Source organism: Mesoplodon bidens (genome assembly GCF_964165515.1).
Source record: "Mesoplodon bidens genome assembly, chromosome: 10".
Taxonomy (NCBI): Eukaryota; Metazoa; Chordata; class Mammalia; order Artiodactyla; family Ziphiidae; genus Mesoplodon; species Mesoplodon bidens.
Genome location: NC_138172.1, coordinates 73,731,253 through 73,748,097, shown reverse-complemented (window position 1 = coordinate 73,748,097; position 16,845 = coordinate 73,731,253). Strand labels below are relative to the sequence as shown.

The 16,845-nt window shown below is 48.0% G+C and overlaps 1 protein-coding gene across 10 annotated transcripts in view; it reads left to right on the top strand.

Annotated features, from left to right (window-relative positions):
• Positions 1–16,845, top strand: part of TRERF1 (transcriptional regulating factor 1) — a 205,530-nt gene that overhangs the window by 135,309 nt on the left and 53,376 nt on the right. For all 10 annotated transcript variants that reach the window (XM_081247312.1, XM_081247320.1, XM_081247319.1 and 7 more), the window contains one exon: positions 4,814–4,928. The gene's annotated coding sequence lies outside the window, so the exon portion shown is untranslated. The remainder of the gene's footprint in view (positions 1–4,813; positions 4,929–16,845) is intronic.

Sequence of the window (16,845 nt, the reverse complement as noted above, 5' to 3'; positions counted from 1 at the left end):
TTTATTGTGGGTGGCATGGAGGGAATTCTTCACACTTCATTGGGTCCTGCTTCCCATTTCAGAAGCTCCACCGTTTGTCTCCTGTGTCCCCTCCCCTCCCCTGGCTGCCATCCTGCTCCTGGTCCAGTTTTCATTTCAACTTCTCTGTGGCCTACAGGAGCCCTTCCTCTTTGGTTTGAGCCTCTCAGTACCCATTTAAAGTGTTCATGTCTCTATAGTAATTTTTCCCTCCCAAGACTCTTAAATCTTCATTCTCCCCTTAACTCTAACAGCAGTGTGGTCTGTAAGGCATCATTAGTCACCACTGTGTGCAGAAGGGAAACTGAGACCCAGACATCCGTGTGGGGCATGGGGCAGAGTCTGGCCTTGCCTGGTGGCTTGCTGCCTGTGGGTGCCTGGAAAATCACAGAGCCTTCCAGGGCTGCGTCCTCACTGGTCGTGTGGGAAAGACCTAAGTGAGATTTCCATCCCTGTAAGGCAGTGCCGTGGTAGAGAGGAAGGGCTTTCCGGCTTCCCGTTCTGGTTCCGTCACTTAGTTCTGTGGTCTGGGACAAACCAGCAGGCCTCACTTTCCTCACTTGTAACATGGTGATACCAACAGTGACCCCGCAGGACTGTTGTGACTATTCGGGTGCTTCTTGGGAAGGCCCAGCACCAGGCCTGGCCTGTGTTTAGGCCTTCAGGATGTGGTAGCTGTTCCATCTCCTCTCCCTTCTGGAACTCGGCTGTTTGTCCAAGGTAACCCCAGCCATTAGTGGTGGAACTAGAACCCAAGTCTACTGGCTGCCGGCCCGGATCCCCTGGGTGGAGCTCCCTGTAAGTCCTGGGCTGGCATCCAGAGAGGGTGGGCCTGGGGCCACCGAGGTGAGACTCAGTGCCCGTTAGCCCTGGTGCAGGGGGACTTCCCACTGGGAACTCTCAGCACAGTGCCAGGGGACCCATGAGGTCACACACCAAGAAACTGTGAGTCATCGGGACCCCTGCACCCCTGCAAAGCTGCCCTGCAGCCCCAGTACCAGCTGGGAAATTGTTTCATGGATTCCTGTTGATTTTCACGTTGAGGGAGGAGCATGGCTGTCCCCACACACTGCTGTGTGGTAGTATTGCTGACACTTATCCAGGACCAGTTGGGAGCCAGGAGATGTGCTCAGTGTAGGACCTGTGCTCTTGCTGAGCTTGCAGCAAGGAAGGCACTGCTAACTCCATTTTATGAAAGAACCAGGCCAAATGGCCAGTGAGGGGCGGGGCCAGATTTGAACCCAGGACTGCTTGGCCCCAAAGCTCTTGTTTTGTGCATGAAATTGTATGACCTTCCGTCGAGTCACATTCACCACGAGGCTTCTCCAGCAGTCATTTAATAATAGAACATTGGTTCACATCCCAAAACCCACATCCACTGTCAGTCTATGTCAGCCCTGACCAACTAATTTTCACCACTGGTCAAATTGGATTTGGCCAAGTTACCACTGTTGAAGAGAAAAATAGATGAGTCCCCAAACTTGCTATAAAATGGGAGGGAGGATAAGGTGGCCCCTGTGTTGGATGCCTCGTGCCAGCTTAGGAAGAGGGAGAATGAGCTGACATGCACCCTACTTTCCTGGCTCGCCTTAAGTAACTTCTTGGGCACTTTTGGAAAAGCCTGCACATCTATAATGCATGGTCTGAATACCATCACAATGGAAGCATGATGTGAGTCAAGAACCGATTCGGTCCTTATTAAGAGCCTCCTTTCATAGCTAGAATGTGCCATGTTCCTTCTGTCACAGGAACTTTGCACAGCCTATTCATTGTGCTGGCAACACCTTTTCTTTCCATCTTTTCCCTCCTGCCCCCACCCTATTTTGTTTCACTAACTTATTCTTAGGGCTCAGATTAAAGACTAATTGTTTAGGAAAGCACCACTGACCCTTTCCTGTGCTAGATCTACCCCTGACATATGCTGTTAGGGCAGTAATCATACTTCTTCAGAGCACCGCTATTATAGTTATTTCTAATTTATTAATGTTGGTTTCCCCACTAGAGGATAAGCTCCAGGAAGGCAGGGACCACATTGGTCTCAACTGCTGTATGCCTAGTGCTTTGCACTTGCCTGCTGTATACTAGGCACTCAGTCAACAATGGATGGACCAATGGATGGTTGGATAGATGGATTGAGCTAGTTAACTTCATTTCCTTTACCTTAACTCCAGCCAATATACTCTTCTTGCAGGAAAGGGGGATTGTAATTGCCTGTTTATATGTCTCCCTTGGGGCTCTTTGAAGAAGAACGCATATTGAGAACACTAGAATCTAGTCCAGCACCTGATACATAAAAGTTGGCTGTGTGGTCTAAGCTTAACCTTGCCCATGAGTGATTCCAAGGACTATTGCTCCTGTCGGGGAGCCTGGAAAGTTATTTTCCCATGTTGAGAATAAGGATGAAACACTCATGGAAACTGAGGGAAGTCCATCCCTGCTTCCCACCTCGTGCCATGGTTTAGCTTCTGGGTAAGATCTGCTATTGAAGTTGCCAGTTACTCTGTTGACTTATTTATACATAAATAGTTATTCCCATAACCTTCACTTCACCAGCATTCAGAGATAATGATAGACAATCTTTGTAACATCACAGACATCGCTTCCAAAGCATTCCCTTGCTATAGGAATGTTTATGATGTGCTTATCGCTAGAATTTCATGAGCAACAAACTCTCAAGTTGCAAATGACTTAGCATTTGAAGCAGCGAGTGAGAGTGTGTGTGTGTATGCATTAAAAAAAAAGACTTTGAAAAGGGAAGTTTTTATTCTACAGAGATGTCTTCTAAAGTTTAAAATAAGAACTACATAAAAGCTGAGAGTTTAGAGGAATGAGCACTTTCTCTTAAGCATTCAAATGGGGGAAAGTGACTTGTAATCTCTCCCTCAAGTATTAAGGCAATAGACATTTAAAGGCTTTTTTAGGAGCTGGCTGTCACAGACAAAAGATTTCTCAATTTAAAAAACATCATTTTTATAACATTAAATGGTAGGAGTGAACACCAGCAGCCCTCTTGACATTTTGGAAGTGCTTTATTTTTTGAAACGTCCCAGTCCATTTTAATAGATGACACTTTTGTTCTTCCCATTCCGGGCAGTAGCTTCGGCTGGGGTTGCCATAGTTACAATTGGAAGTTCAAGGTAGAGCAGGACAGGGCTCCAGGCACAACTTCTGACCAGGTTCCCATGAACCCAGTGTGTTGGTGCCACCACCTCAGACACCCCACCGCCACACTTTCCCAAAGTCCCTGCTGTAACTCTCCTTCTTGGAGAGAGACTCTCTGAACAGTCTGAGCTATAGTCCAGAGGGTGATTTTTTTTTTTTTTTTTTTTACGGTACACGGGCCTCTCACTGTTGTGACCTCTCCCGTTGCGGAGCACAGGCTCCGGACGCGCAGGCTCAGCGGCCATGGCTCACGGGCCCAGCCGCTCCGCAGCATGTGGGATCTTCCTGGACCAGGGCACGAACCCGTGTCCCCGACATCGGCAGGTGGACTCTCAACCACTGCGCCACCAGGGAAGCCCCAGAGGGTGAATTTGACATCATTTTTATTTCCAGCCACCCACTCTGAACCAAGAGCTCAACCAGACATCTCAGGAAGGTTGCACTCTTTACAAACGTTTCCTATAGCAATGCTTCTCAGCTGTGGTTTGTGGAATGGTGCTGGTCTACAAGCTGTGTACCGGTCCACGAGATCAGTACAGAAATTGAGAGGAAGAGCTTAAAAACTCTCATGCCGATTTGACAGAGTAAGCTGTTGAATCATTAAGAAGTAGGCTTCGGGGCTTCCCTGGTGGCGCAGTGGTTGAGAGTCCGCCTGCCGATGCAGGGGACACGGGTTCGTGCCCCGGGCCGGGAAGATCCCACATGCCGCGGAGCGGCTGGGCCCGTGAGCCATGGCCGCTGAGCCTGCACGTCCGGAGCCTGTGCTCCGCAATGGGAGAGGCCACAGCAGTGAGAGGCCCACGTACCGCAAAAAAAAAAAAAAAAAAAAAAAAAAAAAGAAGTAGGCTTGGGGCTTCCCTCGTGGCGCAGTGGTTGAGAGTCCGCCTGCCGATTCAGGGGACATGGATTCGTGCCCCAGTCCGGGAAGATCCCACGTGCCACGGAGCGGCTGGGCCCGTGAGCCATGGCCGCTGAGCCTGCGCATCCGGAGCCTGTGCTCCGCAATGGGAGAGGCCACAACAGTGAGAGGCCTGCGTACCGCAAAAAAAAAAAAAAAAAAGTAGACTTGTACTCTATGAATATTTTTGTCATTTAATTTTTCTACCAGTTCCTTTTCTTATATTTTATAAAAGTATTCATCCGTGATGGATCAGAAATTAAAACAAACAACTGGTCCTTCATAACAAAGAGATTGAGAAGCCCTGTGCTGTAGCACTTGCAAGCTGCCTCTGCTCCCTGTGGGACAGGTAGGCTGTTGAATGAACTTGGGGAAATCACAGCACTTAACCAAATTATCTTGTAGTGAAACATGTGTATGTCTCTCTCTCTCCTCTCTCTCTCTCTCTCTCCTCTCTCTCTCTCTCTCTCTCTCTCTCTCTTGCTAGGCTGTTGCTTGAAAGCAGGGACTGCATCTGATTCATCTTTGTAGCCTCGTTCCTTAGAGCCCTGCCTGGCACATCGGAGGGTGTGGGAAACATTCGTCCTGTGCCTGTCTGCTCCCCAATGACATGAGAGTGGCTGAGGCCAGCCCCGCGAGCTCCCGCGACTTCTGGATAGTGTCCTTGGCAGGCTGGTGATGGAGAGCTGGGAGCAAACGATGAAGAAGTGACCTTTCTTTCTCTTTTTCCCACAGAACTAGGCCTCCTCTTCCCACCTGCCCAGCAGCATGAGAGCAGCATGACTGGCCGGCCACAGGAGAAGCCCCCAGAGCCAGGCCCCCAACTCAACCATCTGCTGCGGAGGCCAAGGTGAGCTTGCTTCCCTTTTCCTGGAAAGTTTCGGCATTTTCATTTGAACTAATTCTCTGTGCTTTTGTAATCCCTTGCCATATGCTGGAAAAATGGGGTTTACTGGGACATGGGTAGACTGAAAAAGTACATGTCAGCCTAATGGGGCAAAACGTGCTCATTTCAGCTAATGGAGAGGCCGATGGTGGAGCAGAAAGGACACTGGATTGAGCTTCTGGGGACTAAAGCTCTCATTATTCCTCCACCACCTCCTAAATCTGGGGCCTTGGGCAGATCTTTTGGGGATCGGGTAGCCAGGGAATTTTGGGTGAAGGAATCTCTGGGATAGGATAGAATTGGAAGGATGGTCCACTCATGGTCTGGGACTCTCAGGACGCCCTGGACAGTCTCCTGTCCAACACAGGGTCATAAAACCCCTTAGAGGATAAGCCAGGCCAATTTCCGGCCAATGTTGAGGAATGAATTGTTAGAAACTTCTTCCTAATATTGAGACAAATTCTTCCTCTCTGAGATTTCTGTCTTCTCTCCTCTGCTCTGACACATGGACCCACAAAGACTGGGCTTTCAAAGACTCTTCCACATGACCCTCTCTTTGGATTTGGAGATGGCTGTCGTGGCTCTGTTTTTCTTTTTTGTATAAATTCTCCCTGGAGACTGGCACCACTCACCTTGTCCTCTTGTCCCCTCCGTGTTAGAAAGGGCTTCATCACCTCCAGTGTTGGTCCTCAGTGCTCACTCGGCCTGTACCATCCTCAACAGAGAATCCTTCGTTCTCATTCTTCAGGACATATTAAGAGACCCCTTTGTGACAGTCACTGAACTAGACTCTGGAGGTACCTCAGTGAACAAGAAAGACAGGGTCTTTTTCTTTTTTAAGATAAAATAGGTATGGGTCCTTGGAGACAGTTTGAAATAAGCATTGAACCATTTCTGTGTGCTCCTTTTAAATATTTTATCTTTTCAACTTTTTTCTTAAATGTTCCATGAGTGCTTGAAAAAGTGTGTACTCTCTAATTATTAGATATATAGTAGTTTTCTATATATGATCATTAAAATAAGCTAGTTCATTGTGCTGTTCAAATCATCTGTAATATGTCCTTGTCTGTTTGTGTCTGACTAATCTTCTCAGTAACACATTATTGAGAGACATGTTAAAAAATCTCCCATTGGATTTGTCCATTTCTCCTTGTAGTGCCCAAAATTTTGCTTATGTATAAAATTTTGTATATTTTAAGGCAATGCTGTTTGGTTAGAACAGGTGTATCTTACTGATGAATTGGGATTCATTTCAACCATGTTTATATTTGGTTTTTTTCTGCTCCTTTTTGGTTGAGATGTTTTTCCCTCCTCATTCCATCTTCTATCTTCTTATTTGGAAGTTATGTGCTCTGTATCTATTCTTTCAATGTTTAGCCCATCTATTTTAACAGGCATACTTAACAAAGTCTAAAATTAATCAATGTCTTTACCTGCCTCCCCCAAAATACAAGAACCATAAACTGGTTTAATTCTAACCACTATCTCTCCCAATTTATATACAATTGTTATCCTGTGTTTTCATTCTGTCCTGTTTTTTTCCCTACAATTTGGACATCGTTGCTTTATATGATGTGTTTGTATCCACATTCTTATCAATCTTTTCTCCCATTCTTTCATGAATTGGAGATCATTTTCCTTCCGCCTAAAATAAACCCCTTTAGCATTATCCTTTAGTGAGAGTCTGTTGGTGGTGAACTTTCAAGTTGTTTTTGCTTTGGTTTGGCTTGGTTTTTGTTGGCTTGAAACTGTATTTTGCTCTCAATTTTGACAGGTAGCTTTACTGGATATTTTCTCTTCGGTCACTGAAACCATTATTCCACTACCTCTGGCTCTGAATGTTGCTGTTGAGAAGTTGGCTGTTGGTCTTCCTTTATAAGTGACCTGGCATTTCCCTCTAGTTACATTAAAGATGTTGCTGCGTTCTTTGGTGTTCTGCCACTTCTCTCTCATGTAACTAGGTGTCAATTTCTCTGTCTTTATTCTGTTTGGGTTTCACTGGGATTCCTAGAGCTAAAGATGAGTGTCTTTCAACAGTTCTGGAGGATTCTCACCCTTCATTCTTTGAATATTGACTCCTTCCCATTCTTTCTAATAGCTCCTTTTGGAACTCCAGTTAGATATATGGTGGACCTTCTCATTCTGTTCTCTGTATCTCATAACCTCTATTCCATATTTCTCACCTCTTTGTCCCTCTGTGCTGAACTCTGAATAATTTCTTCAAACCTGTCTTCCATTTAATTTATTCTGTGTTTCAAATGCTGTTTAATCCATCCATTGAAATTTTTTCCTTTCAGCTTCTTTATTTATCATTTCTAGAAGTTCTGATCCATTTTTTTTTTTTTTTTTTTTTTGCGGTACGCGGGCCTCTCACTGTTGTGGCCTCTCCCGTTGCGGAGCGCAGGCTCCGGACGCGCAGGCTCAGCGGCCATGGCTCACGGGCCCAGCCATTCCGCGGCATGTGGGATCTTCCCAGACCGGGGCACGAACCCGTGTCCCCTGCATCGGCAGGCGGACTCTCAACCACTGCACCACCAGGGAAGCCCTGATCCATTATTTTTTAAATCTGCTTGGTGATTTTCTCTTATTTCTTGCTTATATTTGCAAACTTCTTAATTTCTTTAACATATTGAAGTTGCTAATTAGTAATTGTAGAATTTCATGTCTGGTAATTGAGAATCTGAAATCTTTGCAGGCCTGATTCTGCCATCTGTTGCTTCTGCTGGCTAGTACTCATAATGCCTTGTTTCCTTGTTGTTGTTATTTTCTTTGAGCTGTTCATTTTCCTTAGAACTTTACCTTTGTGAACTATTTGAGGTATGGCTTGAAGTTAATTTTTCCAGAGACATTTTGCATTAACTTCTGCTAGTTGTCTGGGGGCACTCCCAATCAAAAATCACTTTAAATTCATTTTCTACCCAAAGCTTTTCTGGCTACATAAGTAGCATGAATTCAAACTGCAAATCTGTGTGAGATCCAGCTTATGGGTTCAGATTTCTACCCAGCCCAAGGTCAGGTTTCCTTGTGGTCTCCTTTTGTGTTGGGGGTCTATTTCTCATTCATTGAGGGTGGAGCCCTTTTTTTTTTTTTTTTTTTTGCGGTACGCGGGCCTCTCACTGTTGTGGCCTCTCCCATTGCGGAGCACAGGCTCCGGACGCGCAGGCTCAGCAGCCATGGCTCACGGGCCCAGCCGCTCCGCGGCATGTGGGATCTTCCCGGACCGGGGCACGAACCGGTGTCCCCTGCATCGGCAGGCGGACTCTCAACCACTGTGCCACCAGGGAAGCCCAAGGGTGGAGCCTTTTGAAGTCCCAATTTTATGAAGGAACTAAGCTTTTTCTCCTGTTTCCTGAACACTATGCAGCTCTCATGGGAAACTTAGAATCTGTAGGGTTTGGCAGGAACACTCAGGGCAAAAGCCAGGTTTGCTGAGCTTACATCCCAAAGTTCCTGCTTTTGGTTTTGGTTTTGGTCTTCGAAGAATCCTTCCATTTATACCAGTTCAGCAGTGTGTATGCAATCTTTATATTTTAAATTTTAAACAGCATGTTAGTTGTTTCAGTTGGGAAGGTCAAGTAGGGTGTCTGATCTGCCATATTGCCAGAAGGTCTGTTTTCTTTCTTTTCTACCATAGCCCCATGGGGCAGGAATTACTATTCCTTGTTCACAAAAGAATGAACCAAGGCTCAGAAAGGACACGTAGGGCTTCCCTGGTGGCGCAGTGGTTGGGAGTCCGCCTGCCGATACAGGGGACGCGGGTTCGTGCTCCGGTCCGGGAGGATCCCGCATGCCGCGGAGCAGCTGGGTCCGTGAGCCATGGCCGCTGAGCCTGCGCGTCCGGAGCCTGTGCCCCGCAACGGGAGAGGCCACAGCAGTGAGAGGCCCGCGTACTGCAAAAAAAGAAAGGACACGTAACTGACTGCAGTCACAGGGCTGGCAGGTGATGGACCGGCAAGGAGTATATCCCTCCCCTATCCCCTTTTCCCACCTTTGCTCTCCTCAGAATAACTTAACCATTTTGGGGGGGATTAGCTTTATGCTCACAAAGGATATAAGTTCCTACCAGAATAAATAAATAGTTGGGCAGCTTTGTAAAATTTGTTTATGAATCTATTGTTTATCTTCCTCGAGAGAGGAAATGGCTTCTGCATATTTTGTGGTTTGTTTCTCCCGTGGTCCCCAGCAACCTTCCTGCTTCATTCCCACTTGGCAAAGACCTCCTGGACCTGCAGCCAGATCCCATGTGCACCTCAAGGTTGAGGACAAGACCCCAACTTCCTCTTGTCCTCATGCTCTCTCTCCTTCTCCCTTCCCTTGTGCCTCTTTTCCACACCCCCCAACCCCATCCTTCCTGCTGTTAGTTTTCCTGTCTCCTGTTTGTGTGCCTTTCATCGGAGGGGAGGCCACAGACCACAGTGGTTAGACTTTTCGGGCTTGAGGGCAGGAGAAAGAGCTGAGTTTGAACCTAGCTGTGCCTCTCACTAGCTTCGTCTCTCTGAGCTTCCATTTCTTCATCTACAACATGGGGACCACAGGCAGAGCTGTTCAAGGATGAAATGAGATGGTGTATGTATGTAGAGCTTGTAACAGGAGCTTGGAACATCACAAGCACCCAGTCCGTGGTAGTCAGTATCATCATGACTAAGAACAGACCCCTTCAAGACTTGCACCCTTGTTCAGTGATGCTCTCATGTTGGCAGAGCTGGTTTATGAAATGTGATGGAAATGGAGGCAGGAGTCTAGGGTCAATGTGGGATTCCCAGCCCCGCTGGGGTGTTTTTAAAAATAATCGGAGGGAAAGCAGAACACACTGCTCTGGCCAGTGTTTGCACAGGCTATAAACCATGGGTTCTAGAAATGTTCATCTCTAGAGATGGGGCATCTCAGCATCTCAGCCCTCCCTCCAAGCTGTTCCTTCTGTCTTAGAACCATGAGAGCTCTGGAACCTCATGACACCACTCGCTGGGGAGTTGTCCCTGTGGTGCCCACACCCCGGTCAGTGGATGGCACACCGACTCTGCTGGACACATGTCCAGAAGGGGCAGGATGGGTGGTCTCCAGTGTTCGTTTGACTTCCATTCTTAAAGCTGACATGACTGCTTATAAACACACACTCCCTGCTCATAAGTAAGTGACTTTATATTACACTCAGATTTGTGTCACTTCCTGATTTGATATCTATCAGGCACCTGCTATTTGTAGTGGCTCTGGGCTTTGTACAGTGGGCAAGTGTTATGAAAAATACATAGAGTTGCTATGACCCTAAAACTACTCTGAAAAATACTCTATTCATTTAAAAAGACTTTATGACCAAAAAATGCATAAAGGATAAAACGCCTTCATAAGATTAAGTGCCAGGTGTTCAGAATAGGTTTCCAGCGGGGACAGCACTGTGCCTTCGAGTGCTCAGGGAAGACTTCCTGGGGAAGGCTAGGAAGAAGATTGGGGCTGGCCCCGTGGGGCAGGTAGGGTGAGGTGGCTGGAAAAGGAACCTTGTACATTAGGGGTGTTGAAGTGGTGTGAACTGAGGTTTAGAGATGGGCATTCTCTTGAGCTGGTGAGACCCAGTGCAGTGCTTCTAGCCCCACAGACGGCCTCTGTGGCGTCTCTTAGAGAGCCACCTCCACTAGCATATCAAGTGCCCTGACAAGTCCTGCAATCAATGTTTGACTGTGCTTCACCAGGTTTCCCAGCTGTGTCTGATCATGCATGGCCAATGAACATGGGGGTCTTGAATGGATTTGCATTTGCCTTTTTATCTCTCTGCAAATGCTACCAACTCACTTTTGTAAAACAGGGATTGACAGCTTTCTTTAAAAACTCAGTCTGTGAGGATCAAAAAATTATTTCCAAATAATTTTCAAAGACGAGTCAACCACTTGTCTTCCTTTTCCAAGGGTGGCTCAAATACTTAGAAGGGTGGGGGTTTGCAGGAGCCTGAAGATTGATGCCGCTGCTCTAGGGAGGGACCTGACTCCCAAGACGATGTCCACCGACATTCTCGACCTAGCTGAGGGGCCAGGCCCAACCCCACCCCATCCCCACCCTGCCTGCAAACCTCAAAGTCTATTAACGGCCTCTCTCCAGATAATGATTCATGCTTCCTGTCCCTCCTCCTTTCTAGTTACTCAGAGCTGTGAGCCAAGATTGATTACTTACACCATCCAACTGGCCTCGCCCATGGGGAGCTCAACTGCTAGATTAAATATTCTTCATGGGCAACACCCCAGCTTGAGTTCTCCTTGTCAGCTGAGTCCTGCGCAGTGAAACAAGGGGTTGTCCCAGATGCAGATGTGGAGATGGTTTCCAGAACTAGGGAGTTGGGACGCGTCATGTTCGGGAATACGTGTGGAGTTTGGGGAGCCGGGGTTATTGTGAATAGAGAAACAAGGAGGTGCCCCAGGCACGGGACTCATATATACTGCCATGGCCTCATAAAAGCCAAGAGAAATAGGTTCTAAACTGAGTCTTTAGGTACTTCTCTGGAGACTGACTATCTGTTCCTTCTTGCTGTTAGGCGGTCTTGGTCTAAAAGCATTTTCATAATCTTTTTTACACTAGTCATAGAGATTATTCTATTTTTTAAAAATTAAAACACTCTAACTGAGCTTAAGTCTGCCCTGATAACCTCCCCCACTCACTCAGTTCCTTTTCCAAAATGCCGCAGAACCGAGATGGACATCCAGGTGTCCTGATTCCCGGTGTTCTTTCCCCCCAGGGGGCCAGGGTCCTTAGGGATCGGCTGTCAGTGGTGGAAAACCGTAGTGCCTCAATATCCTGCCTCAAGGTTGCTGGGTGTCCCTGAGACAGGCAGGGTCTGGGAGGTTCACCCAGCTAAACCCTCGCTGGTCAGAGCCAGCGGGACCTCCTTGCAGTTCGTCAGGTCCAGCCTCCTCATTCTGCAGAAGCTGAGTCTGAGATGCAGGGAGAGGAAGTCATTTGCCCAACAAGGTCACAGGGCCAGTCTCCTTTTCTGTTTGGCCCGGGTTATCTTTATATTGGGTTTGCATTTCCTGAATATGCAGCAACGGGGTAGGGGGTGGAGGGCAGGGGAAGTGGACTTAGAAGAACCCCGTCTGAGAATGTTTAAATTTCCTGTGAGTGTCCCATGAAGAGGGAGATAATCTATGTGCACATGATCCAGAGGAGAGGGGGAGGCTTGGTTTAGGTCCGGAAGACGGAGAGTGGAGGGGAGCAGGAGGAGGCCAAATGAGAGCAATTCAGAGAGGCTGTGACGTTTTTATAGGTGAGATAGAAATAAATAGAGGTTTGTTTCTTTGCATTTCCTTGTTGCCTTCTTGTTTGCGTTTTTGGAGAACACTCAAGTTGTGTGGAGGCTCTTGTTTTAGTGGTGGTCCTTTGTGGTTCTGGGGGGACCGGAGACCTCTGCTCTTGTCTCCCTCAGGTTGGCTTCTTCCTGGCACGTGTGGTCCTTTGGAAATCTCTTCCCCCCTCAGAGCGTCCATAGCTGAGCTCAAAATGGGAGTACAGCCTCCTGCTGGGCTGCCTCACAGAAAGACCGTGGGTATGAGGGTGCCCCCCAGATGTTAAGGGTTGGCTTCATTTTCTCCCTAACTTCTGGGAGGCTGGCACGGACACTGAGTGATTCGGAGCTTCCACCAGGAAGGGTCTCGTTTGCCCGTCAGATCAGGTGGCAGATGTGGGCACCAAGGCCGCCCCAGGCCTGCTTTGGGACAGCCTTGCCAGACAGTGTGTCCCACGTTCCTTAAAGGGGGCCGTTGTTTAAGCAGGCCAGGAGGCTGTAACTGAAAGTAAGGAAACGGCAGATATAGACAGAGTTACTGCCAATTTCCTGGAGTCTGGGAGCTGGGGGCCCCCTTGAAACAGGAAGGGAAGTAGATTATTTCCTTATCTGGTATCATGGAGGGAATGAAATGTCTCTTTCCGGGTAACTGGGGCAGCACCTTTCAACTTCTCGCTTTAACGATAACCACACATATTCCTAAACTTTAGGTGGCCACTCAGGAATTACATCTCTTTCCCTCTCCTGGGGTCTTGAGCAGCTTGAGAGCCAGACCCCAGAGAGCAGAACACCCCCTTCGTCACCGGTAACCACACTACAGAGCTTGGCCTGACTCACGGCCACACCGAGTCCCTCTTAGGCACCTCCAAGTCTCACTGACCCATGGAGATCCACAGGCCTCTCTCGCAGGGACCCACCTGCCCCAGAAAGCAAGTCTGCCCCATGAGCAAGTCACATGGGCATCTGTATCCTCCTTCTTTCTCTGCCTGGTGAACAGTATGCTAAACGCACATTAGCCTTTCCACGGTGACGCTGGATCTTCAGGGATAAAGGGGAATGTCCTCTGATGCAGTGGTGCTTTCAGGAGGGTGTCAAGGTGAGTGAGGTTACCTGTCCCTACACCGGAGGGCCCACAGGACTGTGGGTTTTCTCTCTTCCTTCCTGTGTCCACTTCTAGCCATTTCTGCCCCTGAGCGCCGTGCTGCTCACTGAAACAAAGGGAGGGCTGAAGGTTGCCCAGGAAACAAATAACCAAATGTATTCAATCATGACTGAGTCATTGAGCCTTGCTGTCAACTGTACTCAAGTCAAAACAAACCAACAGAAACCCCACCCAGGCGGTGAGACTCTGTGAGTACTCCCTGGGCACCACGCATGTCCTGAACATTCTCCTGTTTAATCTTCACCAAAAACCTGGAATAATTAGGTGTTGTTATTCCTCTTTGACAGATGTCAATACCGAGGCTCCAAAAAGCCCAAAAAAGATTAGATCAGCCTGCCCAGTTCTCACCGGTGGAACATTATGATTTGATTTGAACTCTGGTCTTCTGACTCCAGAGCCCAGTACTTTGGGTGTTTCTGTGAGGAAAACGCCTGCCACATAATCCATGTGTTTCTCTCCAGTGAGAAAAGTTCCTGATGAGTTTAAAAAAAAAAAAATTCCAGAGAGCTGAGGCTAGCCCTTTAAACCTGGAAAGAGAAAGGGTTTTTGGTGTAAAGTGCATCAGGTTCTTTCTCATACTTCCAAGTTCACGGCTATATGCTAGAGGGCTGAAGGCTGCCTGCAGCTGATGGCCAGGACGTGTCTATACCAGGGTATAAGCCAGCTCTCCTTGACCCTTCAGAATGTGGAGAGCGCTGCAGGGGTCCAACTAGGGGAAAGTAGCTTCATGCTTCTCAGATCTGCGATGGGTGAGTGAAGGACACCACACGGTATCAGAGAAGCCTCATCCTGCCATCAGAGGCCTGGAGGTTTAACCCTTTGTCACGATTGTGTGGCCTTGAGTGCATCGTCCCCTGCATGTGAATTTCCTCATCTTTCAAATGGAGAAAACAATTCTGACCTCACCGGCTTGTTGTGGGGACAGAGTAAGATAGTGGGTGTCGGGGCTTTGTCCAGTACTTTCCAGCATGGTACTGTTGGCCATGAGGACAAGCACCCCCCTCCCATGAACTCCTCAATGTCCCTACCAGAGACTCCACGTGGGCCAGAGGATTCGTGGCTGTGGCCCCAGGGGAAGGGTCTGCTCTGAGCTCCACTGACATCAGGCAAACACACCCACGGCCGCCAGGGTGGGTCACTCTCCATGTCAGCACTGACCTCCTCGTGCCAGGACTGTTGGAGAGAAGGAGCCATGAACTTCTCACTCTTCTGCTCAGGAAAAGGAAAGAGAAAAAAAAGAAAGGGGGAAAAAAAGAAAAATTGATTTTCTTTAACCTGTGGCTTTTTTTCCCTTTCTCCCCTCCTTGTTATGAGTGGGATTGCCACTTAACTTTTTTATAATTAAAAAAAAATGATGTTCTGGGTGAGGGAACATAATATTTAGATAGACATGTTGAACTGACAGCTGATGGGCATGTTGTCAATACATCATCACCACAAATCATGTGGCAAGGGTTGGTGGAGAGGAGATTTGTGTGTACGTGTGTGTGCGCACACACACCTGAATGATTTTAAGTGTTTGGGGAAGGTCCCATGACCCCTCTGGGAAGCAGCTCCTGTGGAAGGTTAGCCAGGGAGATGGTCAGCCCTTAGGGTAGGAATGGGAAGTGGGCTTCCATTGTGAACTGAGGGGGGTTCTTCTCCATGTGAGCCTGTGGAAGCAAAAGGTCTCCCCTTCCTCTCTCTTTCTCTCCCTCTTTTGTGTCCTTAGCACCCAGTGGGTGCCCTGTATTATGCTGACCGCAGTAGACAGAGTTGATGAGGCACTTCTTAGAAGAGGTCCCAGTTTGATGGTGGATGCAGATAAAGCAGCTGGGACCAGTGCTCTAAGTGGTGTAATAAAGACACGAAGCCTGAGTCCTGCCATTCTCACTTGCCCTCCAGGCATTCTTCCTCCCATCCCTGCCTTCACTTACTGCCTGTGTCAGGAGACTCACCAACCTCTCTTGAGCCTTGGAGCCCTCGGTCCAGCTGCCTCTGTGACAACTCCTGCTGTAGGTCTCAAAGTGAAACAGCTTTCCTGGTGCTCCGTCTTCACAGATGCGAATCTAGGCATCATCTTGACACTCCTCCCTCCCACACCCCCCTGGCCATCTCATCACTAAGTCCTATCAGCTTCACCCCCACATGCCCCTCCATCACCACTCACATCCAAGCTGCCTGGCCTGGACCATCGCTAAGTTGAGTCCCGCTCCCCATATCCTCATTCACCCTCCTCCAGTCTGTTCTGACCAGGAGTCCACAAACTATGGTCCATGGGCCAAATCCAGCCACTGCCTGATTTGTACAGCCCGTGAACTAAAAATCGTTTGTGCATGTAAACATTTGATGATACGGGGCACTGACTTTGAACCCAATTAAGCAAAATGTTATCCCTCTAAAAAAAAGTCCATTCTTCTCATTAGTAGATCTATTTACATTAAATTGTACTCGATTACTATTATATTTGGAGTTTCCTCAAAAAGTGTAGAAATTTGTTTTTTCTCTTACTATATAAGCATCTACATCATAGCCTCGATTTTGCTTCCTGGCTGTGAACCCTGCAATATATACTTTCTGGCCCTTCACAGAAAACGTTTGCTGACCTCTGGTATATCCTGTGGCCTTTTCAAAATGGAAATCTGATCAGTCACACATGCTTGTACATGCACACTCACACACATACATACATCATACATCACATACACACATCCAAACACTTTAATCGCTCCCCATTGCTCTTGGTATAAAGATAAAACTCCTAACCTTCAAGAACCTGGGGTGGTCTGGCCCCTGCCCCCTCTCCATTTTCATTGCTATGCTCCTATCCTGGCCACTCTGGCCTTCTCTTAGTTCCTATGTCCACCGTGTTCCCACCTGCCACAGGGCCTTTGCCTGTGCTATCCTTGACTTTATCTGGGAGGCAGCTTTCCACACTCTATTTTCCCTATTTAAGTGCTTCTCATCCTGCAGATTGCAGTATCACCGTGACTTCCGCAGAGGATCTTTCCCTGACCTTTCTGCTGAGCCCTCTATTATAACTACTCATCGCAGTCATAGATTTGTCATTGTCTGACACTCCCCACACCCCAGACGGCAAGCCCCTGACACCATGAGAGCTGACACCATGTCATACAACCCCTCATGGTGTCCCCTGGTACATAGTGGGCACTCAGTAGATACCTCGTTACATTGAATGGCCGAGAATCAAGGAAGCCTTCATAAAAGATAAGTTTGAACAGGAACTAGTAGGTTGAGAAGATGGAGAATGGGAAAAAGGGGGTTTTAGGCAGAGGGACCAGTATTCTGGAGATTCTATGTGGCTCCATGGGTGGGAGGGGGGGCGCTCGGGCTGTATATGGGTGAATGGTTGGGTAAATCACTGGAAAGGGAGGTGAGGCCAAATCATAAGGGGCCCCCTGTGCCAGCCTGAGCTCTTTGGATGCTTCTCCTGTGGGCAGAGGGCACGTGGGTGG